Source organism: Sturnus vulgaris, chromosome 14, assembly GCF_052056855.1.
Source record: "Sturnus vulgaris isolate bStuVul1 chromosome 14, bStuVul1.hap1, whole genome shotgun sequence".
NCBI classification, from domain to species: Eukaryota; Metazoa; Chordata; class Aves; order Passeriformes; family Sturnidae; genus Sturnus; species Sturnus vulgaris.
In genome coordinates, this window is record NC_142256.1 from 10,579,596 (window position 1) to 10,593,159 (window position 13,564).

General features: G+C 54.4%; 1 protein-coding gene across 1 annotated transcript in view; it reads left to right on the forward strand.

Annotated features, from left to right (window-relative positions):
- The window catches only part of EFNB1 (ephrin B1), a 45,057-nt gene that overhangs the window by 14,192 nt on the left and 17,301 nt on the right, over positions 1–13,564 (forward strand). The window lies entirely within an intron of this gene.

The following is a 13,564-nucleotide window of genomic DNA, read 5'->3' on the forward strand; positions in this document are numbered from 1 at the left end:
GCAGCTCCCTGAAACCTTCCCCCTCCCCGGGGAGGGCTCGTGTTTGATCCATTGCCGTGCTTTTGATCCCAGCCTTTGTCCTTGGCACCATCTTGAAGCTCTCGCGTGTCGGTGGAGATGTGGCCTCGCTGTGAGTCATCCTCCTTCCTTTCTGCTGCTGTTTTATTTTTCCCTTTTCCTTCTCCTAAGAGAGCACTTAGTAAAAGGAAGCAGCGCATTCATCCAGGAAACGGGAGCACAACAAACGCCTGCCGTTTATCCTTTCAAAGGCGTCTCCCTTGAGCTGTTGCTGCTGCTGTGACAGGCTGGGGAGAGAGGCAGCTGCTGGTGGGGGGCCCGGGGATGCTCCACTGTGCATCGTCCCCGGGGTCCCTGGTCCTGCCTGGCCGCGGGGAGCCCTCGGGGGGTCACTTTCCCATGTGCTGGCATCTCCTGTCCCTGCCAAGGTGGGAGGAGGAGAAACGAGGACAGAGCTGCTCCCTGGAGAGAAGTCTGACAGGTCGGGGGGCTGGGAGGGGGGGCCGGGAAGGTCGCTCGGAGCAGGCATCCGTGTCCCTGTGCCGGCACTTGGGAGCCCAGGAGCAGCCCTGTCACTTCTCATCTTGGAGTTGTCGCCTGAGCCCCGGGCTGGACTCGTGTCCTCCCCGCACCTCCCCGCTGCTGCCTTCAGTCGTCTCACACACCGAGCTGTCAGCAGCCCAAAATTTACTGCTGGCATAAACCCATCAAAAAGCCAAACTGTTGGTCGGTAAAAATGGCAAAGCAATTGCAGGGAAACTTGTTTCTTCCTCTGACAACTTCTGAGTCAGTCCTTTAATCTCTAATCTAGGTTTATGGTCATTTTATTGAAATGCTGGGCTCTGTGGAAAACTGACATGTATGACCATCATAAACCAAGAGTTATGGGAGCCCAGAATTGCCTTGATGGTCCAAGTGTCTGCAGGAAGCATTTTTAAAATCCGTAATTGGGATTTATTGGCCATTGTGGCTCAGACTGTCAGGAGAAAATAAAATAATCAGCCTGGGATTTTTTTTCTGCTTCAGCTTTTGACTCTTTCCACATATTCTTAAGTCTTTTGGTGCTTTGCTTCCGTGCTTAATTCCCTTGTAATGGGGGGATGTGGGGAGAGGAGGGAGCCCAGCCCAGTGGATGCCCTGGATCCCATCCTCTCCGTGCAGGCTGCCTGTGCCCTCCTGCCTCTGTGTTCTGCACCTTGGGATGGCTGGGATCTCATCAGTGTCCCGTGGGATGTGGTGGTCATGGACACGTGGGGGGTGTGAATGTGGGGACATGGAGCAACAGGCAAGCCTGGAAGAGACCTCTTGGCTGGTTCCTCATCTGGAGTGGCTGGTTCGATGGATGAGATTTGTGGGTTGCTGAGGTGTTGCTGGAGGTTGATGTAGCAGGAAGTGTATGGTGGGCTGGCAGAGGGAGAGGAGACACTCCCATGTCCTGTCAGAACCAGAGTCAATCAAAGCATCCATTGCCATTGGAGTTAAAACGTGCCAACACCAGAGCTTGAGGCCAAGGGCACATTTTCTACCAGCAGCCCATCTAAGGCAATGCCATGGAGGGGGGAGGGAGATGCTGGAATGGGCTGAACCCATTGGTGTTTGGCAAACCTCGGGAAGGACCTTGGTGTTCCATCTCATGTTCTCTCTTTTCTGGATATGTTGAACTGAGTCACCCTTCAGGGATTTTCTTCCCAGTCTGTGAGTGGCTCCTGTGCTTTGCCTTACGTCTCTCCATGTCCAATGGGGCATGGATTTATCGAGGTTGTGAATGGCCCTCTTCAGTGCTGCCATTCCCTGGCTCACTGGTGCAGGATGCACCCAGCAAAACTCCTGCCCCTTCCCCGTTATCCGCCATTCCCAATTTTCTTTCCATTAACTTGTGACCGCAAGCAACACCCAACAGTGCCAGGTCCAGAGTTACCCTGGAATAATCTGCTGGGCCTGATAAATATCTCTGCTTCTGTTTTGTTAAACAAATATCTCCTTTAATGGCACAGCTTTTTGTTAAGCTTCCTCACATTATCATCCCGCTTAATCATGCAGGGTGACTTCTAAAAGTACTTTTTTAAAAAATGCCACTTTTTATCCAGGTTTTAAAATTGAAACTCATTTTTTATCCAGAGGCAGGATATAAATGAGTCTACTAAAATTAGATTAATCCTAATAAGAATGTCAGTTATCATTTCTGAATACATTAATTTTTTTTTTTTAAATTTTACATGCCTCTTTAGCTATAATTGCTGGTGTAATTTCTTACACAGACATGGTGTGTCCTCATGGTTGACAGAAATACTTAATGCAATGTCGACACTGCACTAAGTTCCAAATTAGTGCGTCGCAGACACTGCCAACGGTTTGAACTTTCTCCTTAATAAGTTAAAAAAAGAGAAAGGCAAAGAAAAAAACTCCTTACATGCAAAGAAATACGTAAATGGATTGAGGGAGTTGGGATAGCTGGAAGCTAGAGCCCTATGAATGGCTTTTCTGGGAGAGGGAAGCAGGAAAGGGATGGAGGAGCTGGGGGTCAGGGAGATTTGGGGTCCAGTGAGGGGTTTGTGGGGTGAATCCTGCCAGGGGCTGGCAGCTGCAGGGCAGGACGGAGGAGCTGAGGGCTGGGGAGGAGATTTGGAGTCTGGTGAGGGATTTGTGTGGGGCTGCAGGGCAGGATGGGGAGGTCCCACAACAGCACCAGTGCTGCTCACCTGGGGTTTTCCCAAGCCAGGATAAAGGACCCCCTTTTTTAGGGGGTACCCCAAAACCATTGCTCCAAGGTGGGGGTTGGTCTCTGCTCTGAGAGCTCCAGTGGGTTTGAGGATTGCTCTGTGTTGAGGATCGGGGACTGGCTCTGCCTGGGGAGTCAGTGGGACAGGCAGACACCAGCTTTGGAATAAACTCCTGTGGGATTGGTGGCATCAGCCCTCTGAGGCTCCCAGCGTGGTGGCACACACGGAGTGAGGCGAGGACTGCTGCTGGGAATGCTGGAGCTAGCGGGATCTTGGGACAAGGCTCTGGGGGATCGCATCTGGCAGCAGAGCAGGGGGGCAGGATGTGGCTGGGGGAGACTTTGGTCTCTCCTGTGGCTCTTGCCAGTTTTCTTCCATGAGTGTGGGTGGCAAGGCGGAGGATTTCGTCTCGGGGGGAGGATTGGGAACACTCCCCGTCCGCAGGCAATTGGAAACTGCTGGCGCTGGAGCGGGACAGGCTGGGTGCTCTGCCCTCCTCCTCCTCCCCAGGCCCAAGGGCTGGGTTATTTTTAGGTTTAAACACGAGCTTTGCTTAGTGCCTTGTGAAAGCTCCCTCTGGGAGTAGGAGCCGTGTGTCCCGGCGGAGTCTGGTGACATCCTTGGAGATGGAAAGAAGCACCAGTCCTGAGATCTCCAGCTCAGTCAGTGCCCGTGACACCAGAGCCAGTGCTGGTTCCTCTCCTCTCCCATTCCCAGCTGGAAGTTGTATGTTGGATTGAAGTTCAGCTGTACATGTAAATGTGGCCTAAAAATAAAAGCAAGTACAAGCCAGATCTCTTTGTACTGGAGGAGGGATTAAAACCTGACACTGCTGTGCTCTCTCTCCTGGCCCCTCCCTCAGCTGCTGCTCTTCCCAACAGCGTTCAGCTGGGAAAACTGGGAGCAGTGGAAGGGCTGCTGAGGGCAGGCACAAGAGTGTCCCAACTCCTTCCAGTGGTGAAACCTTTAGGAGGATCTTTTTGGTGTAGATATGGAGAAAATTTGGGCTGTTGTGCCAGAAGAGCACCTCACAGTAAAGAAGGGGTGTGGGCAGCACTGGGAAGAGGTTCTGGGGATAAAGAGGCAGTTTCTGCCCTGCTGAGTGACATCCAGAGCAGGACTGTGGGGGGACACTGGATCCAGCTTTGCTGCAGAGCTGGCTCTGCAGGCTTTGGTGATGGCTCAGTTCTATGCAGGAGGACAAGAGGGGAGAGAACAAATAAACTTTTGAGGTCCTGTGACTCATCTTTAGCTTTTTCTCCCAGACCTAACCCGGCCCCGTCCACCCCTGTGGAGCGGGGCCAAAGGACCTGGACAGCCGAGTGCAGTGAGCCAGTGGTGGGAGTGGTGTGGGAGTGAGGAACATGGGGTGACCTGGTTTAGCCTGGAGAAGGGAAGGCTCCAGGGAGACCTTGGAACCCCTTCCAGTGCTTAAAGGGCTCTAGGACAGCAGGAGAGGGACTTTGGATGAGGGACAGGACAAGGGAGAATGGCTTCTCACTGCCACAGGGCAGGGTTAGATGGGAAGAAATTCTTCCCTGTTAGAATTGTGAAGCCCTGGCACAGGTTGCCCAGAGAAGCAGTGGCTGCCCCTGGATCCCTGGAAGTGTCCAAGGCTATGTTGGACAGGGCTTGGAGCAACCTGGGATAGTGGAAGGTGTCCCTGCCCATGGCAGGGGTGGAACTGGATGGTCACCAAGGTCCCTTCTAGCTGGGGTTGGGCAGCTGTGGGCAGATGTGCACATGGCCTATGTTGGGATGACAGGTTGGGAAGTTCTTAATAACCCCGAGTGCCGGTGGCAGCCGAGCAAGTTCCCAGTAATGACGCCAGGGTTGAGGGCTGGTGATTTGCAGCTGCCTGGGAAGATGGCGCTTCCAGACGGGAGCCAGAGCTGGAATGGGAGCCGGAGCTGGAATGCCAGAACTCGTTTGGCCACTCCGGGAGCCGGGGGATCAAAGGGCCTGGTGTGAGTCAGGGCGGCGCGGTGGGAATGACGCTGCTCCCCTGGGACCAGGGGCTGGCAGGGCTGGCGAAACCCGGGAGACCTGTCAGGGCAGGGCAGGGCATCCCGCAGCTGGGATGGGGAACCCTCCGCAGGGTTTGCTCCTCCCTGCCCAGTTCCTAACATTGGGATTAATCCTTCAAAACCACAGCATTGCATCCCCGGGCTGAGCCAGAGCCCCAGGGATCTGGGTGGGTGCTGTCACCCAGCCCTCAGTGGCATCTCCAGGGATGGCGACCTGAGCCCTGGGACACAGTGAGGGGCTTCTGGGAGCCAGGGGAAATCCAGGAAACCTTGTGGTTTCTGCTGCTCTCCAGGACATGTGTAGGCTTTATTTTTCTGGTATTTCTCAGAAATATGGGGGAGGCTGGTGCCCCCCTCTACCTTGCTTTGGAGGTGGTTAGTGAAGTGGGAAGCTGAGGGGTTCGGGAAGCCGTCCTGTGCCCCTTGGAATGCAGCAGCAGGAGCACCCAGTCACTGTCCCATGGGGAGATTTGAGATCCCGGCTGCAAACTATGTTTGTGGGGTGCAGGGTTAGGTGGGGTGTCAGGTCCTGGGATTCGGGAAGGAAGGGGCTCCCTCTCTCCTAAGGCCCAACTACCAGCTGTAACTTCAGCTTTTGGCTCTTAGCTTTCAGTTCTTTTTTTTCCGACTGAGTTGGAAAAGTGAGAGGTGGGACGGGGGGCGATCTTGGAAAACACTGGGGTTTGTGTCAGGTCTGGTGTGCTGAGCCCCTCACCCGCCCTTCCCTGTGCCCCCAGCCCTGCTCTGGGGAGGGGGGGCTGCAATTTACCTCCGTTCTGTCCCGACTGGGGTTGATCTGCATGAGAATGAGCGGGGCTTGGCGGGGAGGGCTTGTCTTGGGTTCCTTGGGCATATTCCTGCTTCTTTCCCTTCCAAGTGGGCGCCCGGCCGCCGCCGCAGCCCCTGCCAAAGTAATTCTTTGCTTTGGAACCGGGAGACGAGATCTCCTCCGTTTTACTTCGGAGGGGTCAGGGAAGGAGTGGGAACCCCGCTGATCCAACCGTGTTCCCTTTTAACCTGCCTCTCCCTCTCTCCCCCTCCTGGCCCCCCGTCCTCCGGATGAGCGGGGCTGTAGCCAGGGCACGAGTGGCCAAACCGAAGCCGGAAAACACACAGAGCCGAGCGGGAACATGAGCTGTTTCCGATGGATCATTTAATATCTGCAGCATCCCAAGGCTGGGATTGTGCCACTCCTGGTGCCGTCAGGGTTTTGTGATGCCTGACGTGTGCTGGGCTCTGTCATTCTGCCTCCATGTTCTCCCTGTGGGTTTTAGATGGTGTTTTTTGGGACCGGGTCATGGTGCAGCATCCAGCTGCCAACCTCTGTTTGGGTAGGGATTGGGGTGCGGGTAGGAGAAGGTGAGTGCCCACTGCCCACGCCTCGGCCCCACTGCCACCGCCCAGCCTCATTGTCTCACTTCTCTCTCCATTCCTACGCCAATTAAAGCGCCGTGTTGCCATTCATGGCCCTTATGGTTTTGTTCAGTTGTCTGTCAGCTCTTGTCAAGCCCTGTCCCCTTCCCCTCCCCCGTTTCCAAAAACAAAACCCCTGACAAACCCCCCTTTGAATCCCCTCTTACCTCACTCCCAGCGTGGGGCCCCATTGCCGGGGGATGCCGGCGGCGGCGGCGGGGAGACCGCTCCCCACGCCGCCTTTGTGGGCCGCCGCCGCCCCCCGGCCCTCGGCCTCCCGCTTCTGCCAGCATTAATTAGATAACTCGGCCCCTCTTGATTCCTCCGAGGGGAGATCGGGACGATCCAACTCCAGGGAGAAAATATGGCTTTTCTTCCTCTTTATTTTTTGGCCAAGCCCTTGGTTCCGTCGCTGCTGGAGGTGCTTATTGTGCTGGGAAATAACGGGTTTGGGGGGGGTGAGCCTGCGGGACTCCCGGTGTTCCTCATTCCCTGTCTGGACCCCAGGCGGGCGTGGGCAGGAGCCTGGGGTCCCCTGAGCCCACGCCAGCGGCTGCAGAGAGTGCTGCAGGTGGCAGCAGCAGCCTGCACCAGTGCTCTGGCCCTAATTAAATCTACTCCAAAAATCCCTCAATTAGCAGCAGGTTTTGTTTCCCCCCCTCGCAAGGTTTGTATTGAGATCGTTCGGGTGCAGCGTCCGAGCACATGGAATGTGCGTGGACCTGGGAGGAAGGAGCAGCACATGGCTGCTCCTGGCAGGCCTGGCTGCTGGGAGCCTTCCCTCTCCTCCCCCTTCTGTTCTTCCTCCTCCTTGAGTCATGAGGGTGGTCAGCAGCTGTCCCTGGAAATGGTGGACTGGCATCAGGATACATCCTGGCCGAGCCCACGATGGGACAGAACGTTCTCCTTTTGTGAGCGTTGCCTTTGGTGGTGGTTATCTGTCATCCTCCTTGGGGCTGGTGGGGAGTCTGGCACTTGGATACTCTCCCTGGCCATGCTGTAATTATGGAGATAGCTCAGGGAGAAAGCCCTTCCTGCAACCCTGCTGTGGCACAGGAGGGCTGAGTCACTGGGGCCAGGGATGTCACCAGCTGTGGCGGCAACTGCTGGCTGTGGGTGCTGAGGTGTGGCTGGCATCCTACAGAATCCATGCCAGCTTTCCTGAAGCCTGCTGACCTGTTCTTTCAGCATCCTGATGGCTGGAACCCTCCTCTGATCTTGGCAGGTGGTAACCTTGGTGTGACTCTTCCCTGGGACAAGGGGTCTGGACTGCAGGAGGGGAAAGCAGACCTGTCCACAAGCTGCAGGTTTGCAGTTGAAACCAGGATTCTGCTCCTGACTTCCTGCTTGAGAAACTCAGCAGTTGTGGGTATTTTCTTGGAAAAGTGGGCTCTCTGGTGTGTCCCCCAGATGCTGGGTAGGAGCTTGGTCTTCAGAGCTATGGCAGTGACTGCAACACCTGAACAAAGCTCAAGGAGCTATAGTGAGACCTTCCCTGCATTCCATCTTCCCTGCATCCCACCTTTCCTGCTTTCAGGGCTGCTCGGGGTAAGCAAGGTGCTCTCTCAGCCTTCGGTATTTGAGGCTGCTTGGAGAGAGTTGTGGTCCAAAGTGTTGAACATGAGCTTCTGTTTGCCAAATCTCTGTGTGAAGCTTTGGAGTGGCCTCTTGGCCATTGCCAAAGCCATGGGAATCCCCAGAGCCATCGGTTGTTTCCCTGTGGAGAGGTTTTTGGGGCCACGCTATGACTGGGGCTGGTGTTTGAGTGTGGACAGGCTACACTGCCTTGGGCATCACCCCCTTTCTGGGCAGAGAGGGGCAGTTTGGGTTCATTTTCACCTGCACTTGGTGTTTCCATCCCTTCTACTCAAACCCAACCTTGGTTTGACCATGACCCAGAGTCGGTCACAGCGCGGAGCTTCCTGAGGTGTCTGTGCCAGGGGGCAGCTGGCTTGGGCATCTTGTAACCTCACCTCAAGAAATGTCACCCCTGGCACCCTGTGGGTGTGGGCTAGGGGGGTTACCAGCTTGTGAGGAGCCTCCCAGCTGGCAGGGAAGCAACAAAAGGGTTTTGGGGAGCAGCAGAGCTGGAAAATGGCATCCCAGAGCTGGGGGGGGGTCGGTGAGTGTTGCCATGGAGACTCGTTTATGCCTCACTGATGCGTCGTGTAAATCCGTTTGGAAACGAGAAGGGCCTTTTGTCTTTGGGAGAGTTGAATGGGCCTCATTAAACCCGAGATGAGGAAAAAAAAGGGCCTTAGAGTGTATCTGGGAGGGGGACTGGACGGGACAGCCCCAGGGGGGCTCAGCAGAGGCTGTTCCCTCTCCCAGGGATGGTGAGGAGCTAGAGGGACTGGAAGGTGAAAAATATCTCCTTGAACAGCAGAGACCAAAGGAGTGGAGGAGATATGAGCTGCTTTCAGATACCTGGAATTGCAAGCTCTGTGTGGCCTCCTCAGCTCCAAAGGATAGAGCAGAAATAGAAGAGGGCTGCCGAAGGGCAAGGAAAATAATTATCCATAGATTAGCAGGGGGAAAAAAGATGGCAGGCTCTTCTAAAGGAGACTAATAATAGAGGAGCACATGAAAGGAGTGGGATCTGAGAGTGTGGGGGTTCGTGTGCTCCTATTTACCCTCTTGTGGTGATGAGCGGCGCGATGGACGAGCGAGAAGGCGACAGATACAGAGGGAGGAACCTTTTCATTCCACTTGTAATTAACTTCCTTCCACGGAGTATCTTTGTTCCCAAGAGCTGAATGGGAGTCAAATAGGAGAAAGGGGCTGTGCCTCTGCGTGCTGGCACTACTTTGGGGAAGGGCTTTGGATGTTGGTGGTGTGCTAGGATCAGGTGAGCCTTTGGGATTAGGGTGTAATTCCTGTGGTTTGATTGTCCTTGGCTCTGGAGAGGTGAGGCAGGTGGGGGCTGCACTGTGTCACTGGTACCTCCTGGTCTCAGCAGGAGAACCTCTCCCTGTGACAGGGGGTGTCTGATGTTCTCAGCTCAAGCTCCCTGAGGACCATGTGGTGATGCTGTTTGACCTGTGATGTCCCACTTCGCCTAAGTTAGGTTCCAGTTTTTACAAGTGAGCTTCAGTTCTCTTTCTTGGTGAAAATACAGATTTTGGCAAGGGCAGAGGTGGCTAGGTGTCACCAAGGGAGCTTTGGACAAGCTGTGCAGGGACCATCCAACGGCAGGAGTGTGGTGTGGTTCTGTGACATCAGGGTCTGGAAACAGCTCTGGGAACAGGACTGATTCTTCTGACTGGTGGCAGAGAGTCCCCAGTGCCTGGGCATGGCTGCTGTGTCCCAGAGAAGCTTGGATGAGGGAGGCAGAGAGTGCAGGATTGGATTTGTGTGTGGCTGGACACCACCAAATCACAGGGTTCAGGAGTGTTTTTCAGGATACAACACCCAATTTGAACAGAGCTTTGGCTTTTTTACTGGATCTGGCCCTTCCTTGAGGAGATTCCCAGTGGGTGAGAGTTGTGCTCCATCTGGAAGGACTCACATGCTCTGTTGATGTGGAGAGCTGGGCCCATGGGGGCTTCAGCTGCCCAGACACCAGGAAAACCTCCCAGCTCCTGCAGGTCTCGCTCTGCCGGGCATTGTCAGCCCGCCAGACGTACACGTCCTCCATGTAAGATCCAGTTATTTTTGGATTTCTTTGAAACAAACAGCATTTAGCATATGTCATCTTATATGTATGTCAGCATCAGCTTTAGAACATCTTCTCCAAGGAGAAGATTCTTGGGAAATGTTGCTCTGTTTCTGCCAAGTCTGAAATCAGGTGAGGGGCATTGTATGCTGTGGACGTGGGGAAAGGTGATGCTACCCTGGAGATTTTGTGGTTGACGTGGTGCAAAGAATGTCTGCATCCAGGGAGGAGAGCAGTTGGAAAATGTGTCAACCCATTCTTTTAAAAAATTGTATTTTAAAGCCATTTTTAGGTCTTCCCTAACAAAGAGCTGAAGGACTGTTGGATTTTAAGGTTCTGGATGGCTTATCTGCAGGACACTTGTGTCTGCAGCATTGCTGGGAATGTATTGGCTCATCCATGTGTATCCATGTGTGTCCACATGGAGTAGAGGTGCCTGCATGGGAGGGGGTGTGGAGAAGTAGGGTGTCATTCTCAGTGATTCTCTGGCCAAACTTGCTCGGTTTTCCTCCTTAGCTTGTGTTCCTCCTCCTCTCCCAGCAAACCCTCTTTGGGATACCTCTGACACCGGGCCCTGGCTGAGTCCTTGGCTCTTCCAGCAGCTCCCACCTGTAGTTCCCGGTCACTCCATCAGATCTTGCATTTTGGATCCCCAGGTGGAAGTGAGGGGGGCTCTGCAAGGGATTGGGGGCCCCACCAGCAGCCCCCCAGCTCAGGGCACAGGAGAGGCTGCACTTTAATCCCATCTCCCTGCTCCGGCATCCCGGCATCCTGCTGCCAACAGAGCTCCCGTTGTTTACCCAACTCAGAGGAATCGGTTTACAAGGCTCACAAATCCCCTTTTCACCTTTCCCATCAGAAAACACCTCCCGAAACAATGAGGAAATTGGACGCTGCCACCTGATCGCTCCCAAGGAACCTGTGGGGCCGGGGGCTGGGGGCCTGGAGTGGCGCTGAGGATGAGGATGCCTGGCTGGGATGGCCAGGATTGGCTCTGCTGGTGCCACCCAAATGGTGCCACCCAAAGATCACCTCAGGGGCTTTAAGGGATGAAGCTGCCAGCACTCTCCACCTGCTCAGCTGGCAAAAAAAATACTTGTTTTAAGCTTTAATGGCTCTAGTTAATAATTTCCACCCCCTTGGACGCCAGGAGAAAGAATGCTGGGATGTTACCTGTAAACTGGTGATGGTGCCAATCATAGGATCCCAGAATGGTTTGGGTTGGAAGGGGCCTTAAACCTCATCCAGTTCCAACCCCTGCCATGGACAGGAGCTCCTTCCACTATCCCAAGTTGCTCCAACCTGGCCTTTGACACTTCTAAGGATGGGGCAGGAATAAAGCTGTAGCCATTCTCCTCCTCCTTCTGCATGTTTGGCAAGGTAGAAAAGAGTGATTCTTAATGCTGAGAGTTGTTCCAGCCTTAAGGTTAAGCTAAGTTTTAGTTTTTCTCTTTTTTTTTCCCCTTCCCACCTTAAAACAGTGAAATCAATCTGTGTTTTCCAGAGGAACAGCAGATTCCCCCTTCCCTCCCTGAAATTACAGGTGCTCTGAGGGCATGGTGAATCTCCCTATTAATTTAAGAGTTGCTCTGTTCACTCCTCCGGGTTAAGATAAATCTGAAGACATGTCCTTGTGAAGACAAGTCAAGAGTGTAATTCCTTTTTGTCATCAACCATCCCTTGGAACTAAAATTCCTTGTCTCCAGAACTGGCTGAAACCCTGCGTTCAGGCAACACATGACAATTTTTGGACTTTTTTTCCTCTCTTTTTCATGTGATAAATGTTGTTTTTCACTGTGTATTTTAAAGGAGAATTTCCCTGAGAGCCAGCCTCTGGCATGGTGGGAGCTATTGTTGATCTCCTCTAGGATGATCATCACAAGCTGTTCTTGTGACAAAGCAGAATTTTGGGGGGAAATAATGGTCTCTGTGTGTGGTGAAAAGCTGGAAGAGCTGTGTGAGGGGTTTGCCTCAGGTTTATCTCCTCTCCTGTGCTGCCCAGGCTGTCATCTGGAAGCAGCCCTGCTGTTGGAGAAGAGGGGAAATGGAGGAGAAAAAAATCAGGAAAATTGGAGGACAAAGGGAAAACGGTCTGTGTGCAGGTGGGAATGCGGGTGGTGGGGAACAGCAGTTGGAGGGAACAGCACAAAAGCTCCATGCACAGGGAAGCGGCTTTGTCTTGCTCCATGTTTGTGTGGATCTGGAAGATGTTCCTGGGCTAATTCCCGGACAGCATCTGTGTGCTTCTGGAGCTGAGACTGAACATTCGTGGAAGGGATTTGCCTCCTTGTTTTATCCTTACATAAACCAAAGGTAGGCCTTGGTCCTGAAGTTCCTGAGATGAAGAGGTGCCAGCAGGATGTGGTGCTGGGAGGTTCTCAGCTCCCTCGGTTACTTCATGGCCCCTCCCCTGCTTACAAATCCATTTGGCCTGATCCCAACAGGCTGGTGGCCCAGGGACCGGTTGGTTTGCAGGTGTTGGCCAAGGTTTTGGCCACAGAGGTGTGATAGGTCCTCCTGGTATGGAGATGAGGGTGGATAGGAGCCTTCTCCTCCTGCTCTGGCGGTGCAAGACATCTGCTTGACTTGTTTGTGGCTTCCTGTTTGGCATCTTTTGGGCAGGAGGGAGCTGGCAGGGGCTGGAGGAGGGAGCTTGAGTCACTCCAGAGTCCTGTGCCAGGAAGCCTCTGACTCAGCCCAACCGTGGAGAAAGGAGTGTGGGATCCAGCTGCCTCTCGGGGTGGGAACCCATGCAAGTGTTCACTTGCGCTGCGTGTCTGCGGCCGGGCGGGGAGGGAGGGACAGGGGCTGCTCCCGCCTCCTGCTCCCGCTCCGGCCTTGCGTCAGGGCTCCGGCCGTGGGTGGGGAAGCCTTTATCGCTCCCCGGTCTTTGGAAGTGTGTGCTGGCCACTGGCCAAGTGACCTACTTGGTCGTGTGAAGCAAAGCATGGCTCACCTGCCTGCAGTGCTGGGATGGAGGTGGACTCTGCATCCCACCTGCATCCCTGAAGACTTTCCAGAAGCCAAGTTTCCCATTCGTGGTCACCTTCTGCCTGAATCATGACTTGTACAAAACTCCCTGCAACCTCACGTGGGCAAGGTGCTGCTGGGGTTGGGATGATCTCAGCTGCTCCATTGTGCTGCTTTGGGTATTACTGGAGCTGATGTGGTGGAGCTGCAGCCAAGAAGGGAGGATGGACCCATAACTCCTGTAAATCCAGCTCTGTGATGGGGCTGTGCCTGCCATTCCTGTGCCGTGCCGTGGGTGGCTGGGATGCTCCTCTGACTTGGCAAGCTGCAAGTGAGGTACAGATGATGTCTGTGTGTCTGCCCTGCTGCTGCAGCTGGCACCAAGCTCTGGAGCCTGTGCCAAGGGCACTGAGGGTGCGTGGGCTCCGGCTCTGCCTGCCTGCTCCCAGCCCTGCCTGTGGATCTGCTGGGCTCCTGCAGCCAAAGGCCTGGTGCTGGTTCCAGCTCTGTGGCTTCTTGCTAAGACTTGCATGGAGCCACGGAGCAGGTTGGTCTTGTGTGTTTGATCTTCCTTCCATGGAGCCTGCAGCTCCAGCCGGAGCAGCTGGCTGGGGGAGAAGGTATCCCGGCCCCCATCCAATCTCCGGGGTGGGCTGGGGCAGGGATGGGCTGTGTCCGACAGGGAAGGGGAAGCGTGGCCGTGCAGCCTTGGCAAAGCGCTCGCGTTGTGTTTTGCCGTGCCCAGATTACGTGAGAGAGTT